The 14,005-nt window shown below is 38.9% G+C and overlaps 1 long non-coding RNA gene across 1 annotated transcript; it reads right to left on the bottom strand.

Annotated features, from left to right (window-relative positions):
• Positions 1-3,307: 3,307 nt before the first annotated feature.
• LOC143852330 (uncharacterized) lies at positions 3,308-9,565 on the bottom strand. The gene is made up of 4 exons (XR_013236767.1): positions 8,968-9,565; positions 4,628-4,678; positions 4,309-4,515; positions 3,308-3,697 (listed from the first exon to the last, which is right to left on the bottom strand). It is a non-coding gene; the product is annotated as an uncharacterized LOC143852330 (long non-coding RNA).
• Between the last annotated feature and the right edge of the window lie 4,440 nt (positions 9,566-14,005).

The following is a 14,005-nucleotide window of genomic DNA, read 5'->3' as shown; positions in this document are numbered from 1 at the left end:
AGGATTAACAGGAACAATAAAGAGTAGGTGTCAAGTCCCAATGCTTCTTTACCCTTTCCTTAGGAACCTGCGTACTTACAGAAAAGAGAAGGAGGCATGCATGCCCTTTGAAATTCGCAATATTAATGAACGGATTATTTTCTTGGGCAAAAGCATAGATGCTCACAAAAGGGTTGACTTCTTGACTAAGAAGAGGATTAACAGTAACTATATAGACTAATTACCAGTTCTCCATGCATCTTTTCGTCTTCCCAATGAACCTCAGATTATTGGTCCCATTTGAGTCCAAGATACAGCCATTCTACTCCGTATACGGTTTTTTACCTGAGCCATTTATAGCTTTTTGAAGTCACCAAAATGTCCTCCTCCACAGCCTCTCCCATGAATCTCTCCCTTATGTATCAGCTTAGTGGGCATGCATCATCGCTTGTCTTTTATTGGGGACAAATACATGCTATTGTGTACACTCTTTTTTTGAAATTTATTCGGCTAGAAAAAGCTTTATGTAAATAAATGTTATTCATAAGATTATAGCACCATATTCAGATGAATGATAGTGGCTATTTTCAGATATAGTGACCTTTTGAAATTCAAGATTCAAAGTAGAGGTGACAAGTTTTATCAAAAATTCAAAGGAGATGTTGCAAATAGTTGAGACAGGTTTTATTCAAATTCAAAATGAAAATTTATTGCTGGAATTAGTTGTCATTAAATAGTTTGTGGGAGAGAAAGTCTGTATAAAAAGATGGCTGCGATCAAGAGGAAAAGCATCGACATCCACATACAACTAGTATTTTTTCAGTCCTTGTTCACACTAAATGCCGCCAAGAATCAAAAATTTCACACCTTCGTAAGTTATGGTGATGTAATGCATAAAACCTAATCTGTCTTACTTTGAGCACACTTGCATTTTTGCTACACAAATCGTACCTCAAATGCAATTGGGTTGCACACCTATGGAGCTGATTTTTTGTGGACACCCTATCTATGTGAGGGCCAATAAAATGAATGCTTTGGAACACCAAAACAATGTGGCCCCCACTGTATTTTAAGCTAGTGTGTAGATAACTTATCTACATTACTGTGTAGAAACTCCTAGAGCAGAAATTGTGGCCGAAACACCGACTCTTGATATTTGATCCAACCGCCTAACACGTTCGCTTATAAGAGATATGGACAAATGAGGATGACGGATAAGCATGGTGTAGACGGAGACTGCTTTGACATATGGTAAAACAAACTACTGCAACTCTTTGGAGTATGAGATTCATGCATTACTTTGAATATTATCCATTGCATTTTTTGAATTAAATTTGAATTTTCCCGATTAAACACGAATGTAACGAATAACCCATGAATTTTGTTGTCTTATTTAGAAAAACCCAATCTCAAAACATGTGTAAAAGTTTTAAAACATGTGTAAAATGATGTTACCAAGAGCGTTTAAATATTGTGAAACCCATGAAGCTAACATCAAAGAGAATGGACCCATTGCCATGGGTACAGTGATTGGGTCCATGAAAATTGCTGGTCATCACAAATCCAGCATATTTTCGGTTCATCACTAACCCAGCATATTTCCTAGGGGTGCAACTCGGGTCGGGCTGGGTCGGGTTGAGGCCAACCCTAACCCAACCCATGATAGCATTCTCTCAACCCTAACCCAACCCAACCCGAGCCTCGGGTTGAGGATGGTCAACCCTAACCCAACCCGCCTCCAAATCGGGTTGGGTTCGGGTTGAGTCGGGTTCATCTCGGGCCAAATAGAAAAATACAAGGAAAAAAAGCATAATCCTAAAAAAAACATGAGAAAACTAGAGGGCAGGGGTCGGGTTCGGATCGGGTTGCCGATGCCTCAACCCTAACCCAACCTGAAATTAAATCGGGTTGGCTTTCCCTAACCCAACCCAACCCAAGAAAATGCCAACCCAACCTGAGCCAAAATCGGGTTGAACTCATCGGGTTCGGGTTGAGCTCGGCCCTAGTTGCACCCCTAATATTTCGCGTTGCTCCACTCTAATAGGACGATTCTAGACCTTTGATCAAGCATAGTGGAAAAGGCATATATACTTTAAGATGTCTTTACATTATTATTTTACCATACGCTAATCTTTTGAGTAAGACCCTTGTTTTGTGTCAGCCTTGGACTTGGTGGGTCGTTCTTGATGCAGAACGCATGGTGTTGATCAAATCTTTTTATTTTTTATTTCTTATTTTCGTCACTTTATTTGTGGTATTTTTTTGGGATGTCAAAACTTGCTATTTAGCTTGATTTTTTGTTTTCAGAAAGGTTTTTCGATTACTTATCTAAAGAGCCCAAGATTACGCTATTTGGACTTTATTTGGCTAAGTTATAGGCAGTTTTAGGATATGGTAATTAAGTATCTAATACGGGATTACTATTTTAGGATCTAAGATTATCTTAGAGATATTTCTTCCTTTTATTTTTGTTGCTTTAGATAGAAGATGAAGAATAATTGGTAGGCAAGTATTTAGGGTTGCTATTCTTAGATTTTAACTCTCTATATTATGTAATGCTTGAGGAAAGAAAGATAAGATTGAATAAAGTTTTTTTTTGGGAAATCACTTGTGAAGAGAGCATTGGCTCTTTCACGTGGATGAAGGAGCTTGGCTCCTTTCATGTGTTATATTAGAGTTTTTCTCCAAACCATGGCATGGGTTTTCAGACCCCCACAAGATTATTTTAGTCGCTTTTTGTGTTAGATCTCCATCTTGTTTTGCTGCTCCACGCTCCCTGCGTCAGTCCTACGATTACCTAATGTAAAACATGCAAGGTATTAGACTCAACACTCCAAATTGTTTATAGTTAGAGAACAACCACGTAAAATGATCACTTATACAATTAAAGGTCAAAGGAATGTTTGTAAGATCAAGACCGTTTTTCTTGTAGGACATTTGGCTGGGTTACATTCCCCTTTTAATTCTAGCTAGCTAACAAATTCCTGCATACATTTCACACCATCTTAGTTCTAGCGACCAAATTCCAGCATACATTTCAGATCATCGAAAGTTCTGGATGTATTGCACTAATTCAAATTAGACTTACTTTGAATTTCAACACACTTGCATACTTGGAACACAAATTGTACCAAAAATGCAAACTGGGTTGCACATCTCAACCCAATGAAAAAAAATCAACAAAACCCACATCAAACATATGAATAAAAGATACACTATTGAGAGAGAGAGAGAGAGGAACAATTCATAAAAGACGCACTATCAAACCCACATCAAACATATGAATAAAAGATGCACTATTGCGAGAGAGAGAGAGAGAGATGAACAATTCATAAAAGACGCACTATCACTGATTTCAGTAACAGCTGTTGCTTGCCTTATCAAAATCAACTGAAAACTACTCATCATCCTTTGGTACAAAGGGAAATGGATTTCGAAAGCGACTCGAACCAACAATTCGATTGGCCTTTACAAAAATACCTAAAGAACAAAGGTATGAACCGTTCGATCGCCCATGAAATCCAGCAAAAGATTTTTCACTCGCTACAAAACGGAAAGTGTTGTCTCCACTCAACTCCTCCACACAACCAAATGGTCCAAACTGCCTGTTTCTATTGGTACAAAACGTCAGCGTCTTTATGCCTTTACCACCATAATGCCCTATATCACCATAATGCCCGCTTACCACAGTCAGATGCTCCTGAATATCAAGCTCAACCTAATAAAAAAAACAGATTTTAGAACATGATTCTTGTTTGAGAAATAAAGAAAGGATATATTTCCACATGCTTGTTCTACCCATCAATTTATTTTGGCCCCATTTGTTTTGGATTTTGAGAACCTATTGTGAGTCCAAAACTGAATACCGGACGCAAATTTAGGTAATCAGTTTTGGACTCGCAATGGTTCTAAAAATTTAAAACAAACAGAGACTAACAACATTTTTCATACTTTGTGATGTTCACAAATAATACCACAAACCAATGCAAGGAATCTGAATGAAGGTTGAAAGATTCTAAAAACACATGGTTCACAAAAGCTTGGATGGCATAGGGGTTTGGTTTCACATGTCATTTGGGTGCCATGTCACCAAAACCCCTTGTTTGGTTGCCAATATGGCTCTGTCACCAAAACCCCTTGATCACCCTTGTCCCCTCTCAATGAAATCCAAGCAAAATCCACAAAAAGGTGTAATTTTGCTTGGATTTCTTAGGAATGATGTTGTTTCTCTGATACGTACGTGTGTGTGTGTGTGTGTGTGTGTGTGTGTGTGTGTGTGTGTGTATTAATATCATCTGTCGTACTTATAATTGTAGTAGTTTGCTTTACCATGTCAAAGTTATCTCCCACTTGACCATGCCTTTTCGTCAGCACCGTTTCCCCTTGTACCTTCTCATATGCAAACTGGATGGAGTTTATTCCACTTCCATGGGTGACGAAAATGATTCTAGGCTCAGCAGAGTATTCCCACTTGTCACCACCATATTCAAACCCTATAGGCCCAACCTTGATTAATGCCTCGTCGCATGTTACACTCTAAACAAAAGGAAAAAGGAAATCATAATAATAGATATCAGATGTCATTTTTTTCACTGTATTTCAAGTACAAAGAAGAACCAAGATAAGAACTTCTATAGTAAAGTCTCACCATTTTTGGAATAACAGGCCCTCCTTACGCTGCAAGTACTACTCCAAAATTCTTCAAAATCATGCACAAATTGTAGAGTCCAATGGTTAAGGACTGGATTGTAAACATATCACAATACATATATTTATTAACACAAGAAGAGGATTATGAGTAACAATAAAGACCTTAGAAGCACAAAGCGGGTGCGGGTGCAGGGGCGGAGGCGGAGGCGGAGGCGGAGGCGAGAGCGGGGGCGGAGAAGCATGGGGTCTAGAAGAGTCTAAGTTTGGGAGCGCCATGGGAGCGTGTATGTAATATTTTATTTATATATCTTTCAAAATTCAAGTACATCAAAAAATAATAGTTTTTAACCATTTTCATATATATCTTTCAAAATTTAAGTACATAAAAAAGCAGTAGTTTCTAACTATCTTCACCATCTTCATTTACGTGCACTTGTTCCTCGCGCCTTCTGAAGATGCACAAGCCTTTGTGCTTGCTCAAATGAAGTACTTTGAAGAGTTGGGGAAGTTTGATGCAAGGAAGTTAATGGTGAGACTTATGGAGTAATAGAAGCAAGTGGGAGCGTCATGAGAGTTGTTCCTGTCTCTTTGGGGTCGCGATCCCTGGAAGCTCCTTCCTAAGGAGCGCCGAATCGAGGTTCCGATGTGGGAGCGGCACCCTGAGGGAAGATTCCTGCTTCTAAGATAAAGACTAGTTGCCAAGTCCCAATGCTTCTTATTCTTAACCCCTTCCCTAGGAACCTGTGTTCTTATAGAGAAGAGAAGGAGACATGCATGCCCGTTGAAATTCGCAATATTAATTAAAGGATTATTTTCTTCAGCAAAAGCTTAGAGGCTCACAAAAGAATTGACTTCTTGACTAAGAGGATTAACAGTACCTATAAAGTCTACTAGACTAGTTACCAGTTCTCCATGCATCTTTTCATCTTCCCAATGAACCTCAAAGTATTGGTCCCTTTTGAGTCCAAGATACAGCCACTTTACTCCTTATACGGTTTTTTACCTGAGCCATCTATAGCTTTTTGAAGTCACCAAAATGTCCTCCTCCACAGCCTCTCCTGTGTCTCTCTCCCTTATATATCAGCTTAGTGGGCACGCATCATCTCTTGTCTTTTATTGGGGACAAATACACGATACTGTGTACACTCTTTTTTGAAATTAATTCGGGTAGAAAAGCTTTATGTAGATAAATGTCATTCATAAGATTAGCACCATATTCAGATGAAGAGGAATGCTAGACTCACAGGAGACCTTGCAAAAAAAACAGGGAAAGGGCTCCCTCATTGGTCAAAACCAATTTAGGATGGCGCAGAAAATCACGGTCAAAACTGCCATAAAGCAGTTTTTACAAATGAGGGTGCCCTTTCCCTGATTTTTTGAAGGGCTCCTGTGACTCTAGCATTCCTCACAGAGATGAAGATGAATGATAGTGGTTATTTTCAGATATAGTGACCTTTTGGAATTCAAAATTCAAGTAGAAGTGACAAGTTTTACTAAAAATGCAAAGGAGAATGATACGTGCACGTGAGCCACTTATCTGTGGGTAAATGAGTTTCCTCTCTGACACTACACAACTCATTTCGTGTTTCAAATGAATAAACAAATGCCCTAATTTCCTTTCTGAAAATTATTGAAACGCTCTAAACATATCGAATATGCTTTGGATTTCAAGACACTAATGCACTTAACTTAATATCTGTTCATATCAAAATGAATATGAATATGGGATAACATAATGCCTGTATGTACAACCTGACAATTAAATGACTATGATTTTATAAAGCTCCTGAGATATAAACTCTTGTTCAAACCTCCGATATACAGATAAAATCAAACTGAAACAAAACTAATAATTGATTTGCTCCAGAAAAGAAATGGAATTAAATGAATCACATATGAACAACATTTGAAAAGAACCACTTCATGTAACTTTCTTCTATTCTACAATTGTATTGATACAAAATACTTGTGCTATCCAATAGGAATATGGTAATTAAATTCCTAAAGACAGAAAAAAATTTAACCAAAAAAAAAAATTATGGCATAAGCCTTGCTTCTATTTTAACCATTATATCAAAGTCACATTCTGTACACAATAGAATTTTAGCTAACCTCCATACAAACAAGCTGTATCTAATATGATCTTCATTAACACACACCCATGAATTTATGAACAAATTTCATACTATCTTTAATCAAATAATCTTAAATTCTCACTTATCAAGATATTTTCAGAAAGACAACTATCAAATTTTAAGATTAGTGAAATCATTCAATTCCAACGAAAACTGCTCATAAATTTAACAAAAATGTGATTATCAGACGATGAAATCGATAGCATATATTTTTTTAATCTCAACCATGAATTCAACATGTCAAATAATTATAAAACTATGAGATTATATGATTCAAATTACACGTTCAAGCATCTTTGAATAAAGCAATAAAAGCTAATAAAGATATCCAATTTTAATGGCACAACACTTGATAAATTCTCAACCACATTTACAATTATTCAGGATACATTATGAATCACAATGGAATATACCCCATATAATGAGTATGACATTAAGAGCATCTGTGAGCAAACAGTAAACATCAAAATCTTTTAAGAGGCTATAATGTAACCCAAAAAAAAAACTTTCAATAGCTACCTCAAGATAGAAATCTCATAAGCTACTACTATTTAACAGTGAAGAGAATAAGCTACATTCATGAAATTAACAGGACATAGTGCTGCCCATATCAAAAGTAGATAATTGGAAGAGTGATATGACTACTACTCCACCTTGATAATGATGTTAAACTTTTCTGTCCCTTATAATCTAAACCTTATTCCTTGATTTTAAACCATTGTTGAGTCCTGATGGTGTTAATGCCAAAAGGAAAGAAATGAATATTAATCCAACCACTACCCTATCATGATAACTGTATTAGGTTCAACTTATCTTTTGTTACATAAATAAGACTTAAGGGAGCCACAAAAAACCATTTTAATACCCAAACCTAATGAAGAACCAGTCAATCCTCAAAGTAAACAAGCTGCACTTATGCAATTATCAAAATGTGACAATGTGTCATCAATAACCATCATTATCCGCATAAACCATGCCCTGCTTAAATAACTTAATAATCTACCTCTCTCTACTACATAAAGGAACTTAAGATCTTTTTACAACTCAATAAATTTAACCAAATTCAAACACTAAAATGAATTTATTTGAATAATATTAAACTGAACAATAAACAGTCATTAGGAAAAATCACATTATCATAGCTGAATATAATAATTCATCTTGTTCTTTTATACAATACAGCCTTCGAAAATGATTTTGGTTTTTAGAAGAACAACTTCCAAGCACCCTTTTAAAAAAACAAGGTGAATCCATGCAATTACTGGATACAATAATATGAAGCTCAGTGAATGATAATGTGAATATCAATAGATCCTTAATGTGAATACCACAAGGATTGCCAAACCTAAATAAAACCGAAGCAAGGTACCTAACCCTACTTCCATATTGTTCAAGCACACATACTCAATACACACATTATAGAAAAGACATTGCATAAAACATACTCAATGAACTTCACCTGAAAGATAAATTCCAAGACATGGTCTAAAACAAACACCAAAGGCCCAAACAACCTCCTACACCTAGCGATAATTCAATACGGTATTATTGCATTTTTAACCAAAGACTAGAAGCAAGCTGATTATTAAAATCTGATAGAATTATGTTACCAAAGACCAGTATAGCCTCAAGAAGTCAATTCACAACAATTGATATACAAAACTTATATTTTCTTAGATGCAAAAATAAAAAACCACGAGAGTTACAACAAATGAATTCGTGAATCATTATTTGAAGAAAATGACCTAAAACTCCAAGTTCCTGAACATTGAAACTATAAAGAGAAGCAAGAAGACTCGAATCCTCATGTAAAACTCCTAATATGTGCTATTATTGATTAAAAAAAAACAAAAACTCAGCATCATCAATTTCACCAAAAGAACATTCAAAAAAAAAAAAAAGACAACTGCAGTTTATGAAAGAATTTCCAAAAATCTTTTGAACAAATCATAATCACGCATCATCCGAGGAATTTCCAGCATACGAACTATAACAAATCTATCCCCTGTTTCAAGCAAGAGACTATTATTATACACGATCAAATGAACATAAAAGGGAAAATTCTTACAGATCACAACAAAATTACCAAAATTCTAAACACAATAGCCATCATACATTATTAAACAGCAATTAAAAGGAAATTATTACAAATAATAAAAAAATTACAACATTGATAATGTAAATGAAGGAAAAGAACAATTACCTTATCTTTTGAAGTTTCTCTACTCAACTTGTAAAAGAGAATGTTAAGATCTTGATCAAAAATAGCAACAACTCGATGAAAGTGTACAGATCTGAGCACACAATAGCTTGATTCGAACATACAACTTGCAGATCTAAGTTTTTAACAGGTTGATCTAACATTTAGGATCTTAAGAGCCTGGATCTCAGGCTTTGGGCCATGAGTCTAAAGCTTGATGGTGATCAAAAGGTTTGCAAAGGCTAGTAAAAGAAAGAACTATAGAAGAATCAAATGGCCGGAGGTCATCCGGAGGTCAGCCGGAGGACGGGACCTTCGCCGTAGAAGAAAACACAGGAAGAAAAAAAAAGGTTAGGGTTCGACGAGGAAAATGGTGTAGGTCTGAAAATATCTTTGTTAGACTTAGGGTTTAAGGGCTGATCTCTGGAAAAAGGATGGAGAGATGATAGATGATAAATTCAACCCCCCTCTCTTCCCTAGACACCCACCTGTTATGCATTGTGATTTGTGTATATTTTTCTTTACAAAAAAGGGGTGGCTCGGGTAGAACATGAGGAGTAATATTTGAGTCTTGCTTTTTGCTGTATATGAGGGTTGGTAAAGCTAAAGAGATCGAATTCGGAGCGGATATGGCGATATCCGAATTCGATTACAATATATACTATCCGAATTCGGATTCGGATTCGACGGATATTTAATATTTATTACCGAATTCGTATCCGCCGGATACTGTTCGAATTCGGATATTATCCATATCCGTTTATCCGGTAAATTCGAACATTTTATTGCAGCACTTCATATTTTTTCTCCTTCTTACTCGAATGAATTTTCCAAACCCTAAAACTAGACCTCTACATTCTCTTCACAAAATTAACTCTCAAACCCTAAAATATATGTGATCATCTTCTTCCTTTTAAAATAAAGGCAGAGAGAGAGAGGGAGGCGGTGGGGATGGATGATAGTGTTGGTAGTGGTCTTTGGGTTTTTCCTTCTTCTTTTTTGTATATGATGGAATGGGTTTGAGCTATTTTGATGGAATGGGTTTAGGCTATTTTTCTTTTCTTTTAGAAACAAAAGATAGTGTGTCATTACTAAAAATAAATATTAATGATATTATTAATAATAAATAAAAAGGATTTACTTCTCGGATTCGGATGTTAAACGGATCGGATATACCATTTACCAGATTTGCATCCGCTAAGAGCCGGATATCTCATAAACGGATTCGGATAATATCCGCTTGAAACGGATTCGGATAATATTCACTTTAAACGGATTCGGATGCGGACGGTAATCGAATTTCCAAATATCCATTTACACCCCTACTCCCAAGTTAGATATTTCACTCCACTGCTATTATCATTAAATACGAGTAGCAGAGGAGGATGTCCACAAAACAACATTCCGAACTCAAGAGGGACGCTACGAGTTTTGTATAGGGGCTTTTACAAAAGAAGTCTTCTACTTTGTCTTATTTGCAAAAAGAGTCTTCTTGTTCGACAATTTGCAAATAGAGTCGTAACGTTTGAATGAATTTTGCAGATCAGGTCATGTCATTTGTTTGTGACCAAAATGCCCATGGTAGATTTCTTTACTCATAAAAGACCAAAATGTCCTTATATTTAAAAAGACAAACTACCTTAGAAAAAGACCAAAATTCCTTCCATATATACTAGCATTCTTATACATGAAAAGACAAAAATTACGGGCCCTACTCTATACATGGGCTCGGGTGGAGATCGTGGGACCTACCCAATCATAGCATTCTTGGCCTATGCATAAAAAATGAGCCCAACCTATCACAACATAAGCTGTAAAATTATGAACCCTACCCTATACATGGGCTCCACCCCATAAAAACATAAGGCAAATTGGTGGGCCCGACCAGATGCATGGGTTTGAGTTGACTCGGTGTGACCTGCCTTATCAAAGCATATCCGTGAGCATCATGGGTATTTTGGCCTTTTCATATGCAACGACATTTTGGGCTTCTTAAGAGTTTAAAAAAATCTACAACTGGGTATTTTGGTCATAAATTGATGGTATGACCAGATTTGCATCATCAACCCAAAAGTGATGACTCTATTTGCAAATTGTGGAACTAAAAGACTCTATTTGCAAATAAAGCAAAGCAGAATACTTCATTTGCAAAAACCTCTTTTTTATAATGCCCTTTGGTCTTACCAATGCTCCCTCAACATTTCAAGCCTTGATGAATGATGTGTTCTGCCCTTATTTGAGGAAATTTATACTCGTATTTTTTTTATGATATACTCATATACATACAAAGATTGGACTAGCATTTATATCACCTACACACTACGCTTGAGTTGCTTAGCCAACATCATATGCATGCCAAAGTCTCACAGTGCAAGTTTGCATATAGGGAGGTGTACTACTTGGGCCATGTCATCTCGTCGAAGGGTGTTTCAGTGTACCAAAGCAAAATTGCCCGTCTGCAAGAATGGCAACAGCTACAAACAATCAAAGCTCTCAGAGGCTTCCTTGGCTTAACCGGTTATTAACGGTAATTTATCTGTGACTACGGAAAGAAAGTGGCGCCCCTGACGTATATATTGAAGAAAACTAAGTACGTATGGACGAGTGAATCTGATGATGCCAAAATCCGGATCTGGGCGTCGGACGAGCGCTATTGGCAAAACCAGCAGCTTAGGTTGGTAGAGCTCCTATTCATAGGTGCCTGCGCTCATAGAAAACAACGTTAGAAGGACCCCGGAGTGGGGACTCGGGGGCACCCTCCGACGCTCAAGTCAGGTATCGGTATCACAGATATCTAAGCAAGACTAATAGAGATAAACGTGCTTATGGGGGGAAGAAGAGTGTCATTTACCATTGAGCAAGGGGGTGCCTTTTATAGGCTTAGAGTTCTTACACCATATTTTGGTGTATAAGCCATGTGTCCTTGTGCATGCCAAGTTTTTAGCATGTTTGCCACTTGTCGGTAGTGCTTGCCATGCATTAGCATGTATGCCATGTGTCTAAAGTAAAAGGGGAATTTATTTATTTTTCCCCCAACACTTGTCTTTATATTCTTCTTGATCATAATTAGATTCATTTGGTATAAGGGTGACACGTGGCAGGCTCTATCGGTCCTACCGTATTTTCTCCCTATCATAATACCCCCTACTCCTTTGGTCCATTAAATGGACCAAGGGAGTAAGTTCCTTTGTCCGGTCAAAGAATTTAGTGATGAGGGTATTAATGGGAATCTGGGAAGGCGAAGGGGCGTGCTGCTACATTCGCCTTTTCTCCATCTAAGTGGAATAACCGTAGGGTGACCGGACCTTTGTCCTGAGGTCCGAGCCTTTTTTGCTCGACCGGGCTCTTTTTCCATCTAAGTGGAATGGTAGTGGTAAGGCCGGACCCTTTTGCTGGGTTCCGAGCCTTTTCCCACTGTACTTGGTATTTTCCGTCTGGTGGAATTGTAGTGGCCCTGCCGGATCCTTGTGCTGGGTTCTGAGCCTTTCCCATCGTACTTGGTATTTTCCATCTGGTGGAATTGTAGTGGTAATGCCGGGCCCTTGTGCTAGGTTCCGAGCCTTTCCCACCGTACTTGTTTTTTTCCATCTGGCGGAATTGTAGTAATGATGTCGGACCCTTGTGCTAGGTTTGTAATAACTCTTCGAACTCTCTTTCTTTTTCCTCCTCTCTCTCTCTCTCTCTTTTTGTTGTTATGAGGACATGGAAAGGAAGGCTCACTTGCTTCCTTCATATTTTATGTGACACTGTAGAGGGTGGTTGAGCCCTTTTGCAGGTTTCTTCTTGATGGAATGTTGTTGATTTCTAATTTCGTCGGCAAGAATACCTCTAGTGCGCCCTTGTAGGGCGTCTTGTTCGTGGAATGACCATCTTCCCCTCGAGTGATCAGCTCGGAGTTAATGGGTCCCGCCTGCCCTTTTAAAAAGGGGAGGTCTTTTTTTCATAGGGAGCGTTTTTGGGTATTTTCAGGGGGATCAACCCAGATGTTACCTCTGTCCCACTCCCTGTTTTCTTTCGGTCCTGCATACATCACGGGCCGAAAAGTGGAGATGCGCATAGCCTTCCTTTTTGCTGATAAAACTTTCGGAGGTTGTCCGTGTTCCAGCTTTGAGGGACTTGGGTTCCGTTGGTGTCGTGCCTCGTTATCTCCGACCGTATGAGGTGGGATCCGGGCTCTGTTGATGTCGTGCCCTGGTATCTCCGACCGTATAAGGTGGGATCCGGGTTCTGTTGATGTCGTGCCTCGGTATCTCCGACCGTATAAGGTGGGATCCGGGTTCTGTTGATGCCGTGCCTCGGTATCTCCGACCGCATAAGGTGAGATCCGAGCTTCGTTGATGTCGTGCCTCGGTATCTCCGACCGTATAAGGTGGGATCCGGGTTCCGTTGACGTCGTGCCTCGATATCTCCGACCGCATAAGGTGGGATCCGGGTTCTGTTGATGTCGTGCCTAGGTATCTCCGACCGTATAAGGTGGGATTTGAGTTCTGTTGATGTCGTGCCTCGGTATCTCCGACCGCATAAGGTGGGATCCGGGTTCCGCTGATGTCGTGCCTCGGTATCTCCGACCGCATAAGGTGGGATCCGAGTTCCGTTGATGTCGTGCCTCGGTATCTCCGACCGCATAAGGTGGGATCCGGGTTCCGTTGATGTCGTGCCTCGGTATCTCTGACCGCATAAGGTGGGATTCGAGTTCCGTCGATGTCGTGCCTCGGTATCTCCGACCGCATAAGGTGGGATCCGGGTTCCGTTGATGTCGTGCCTCGGTATCTCCGACCACATAAGGTGGGATTCGAGTTCCGTCGATGTCGTGCCTCGGTATCTCCGACCGCATAAGGTGGGATTCGAGTTCCGTCGATGTTGTGCCTCGGTATCTCCGACCGCATAAGGTGGGATCCAGGTTCCGTTGATGTCGTGCCTCGGTATCTCCGACCGCATAAGGTGGGATCCGAGTTCCGTTGATGTCGTGCCTCGGTATCTCCAACCATATAAGGTGGGATCCGAGTTCCGTTGATGTCGTGCCTCGGTATCTCCGACCATA

The sequence above is a fragment of the Tasmannia lanceolata genome, unplaced genomic scaffold (genome assembly GCF_043159265.1).
Source record: "Tasmannia lanceolata isolate RefF3 unplaced genomic scaffold, GAP_Taslan_0.1 ptg000002l, whole genome shotgun sequence".
NCBI classification, from domain to species: domain Eukaryota; kingdom Viridiplantae; phylum Streptophyta; class Magnoliopsida; order Canellales; family Winteraceae; genus Tasmannia; species Tasmannia lanceolata.
Note: the sequence above shows the minus strand (reverse complement) of the source record. Positions and strands in the feature narration are given on the sequence as shown.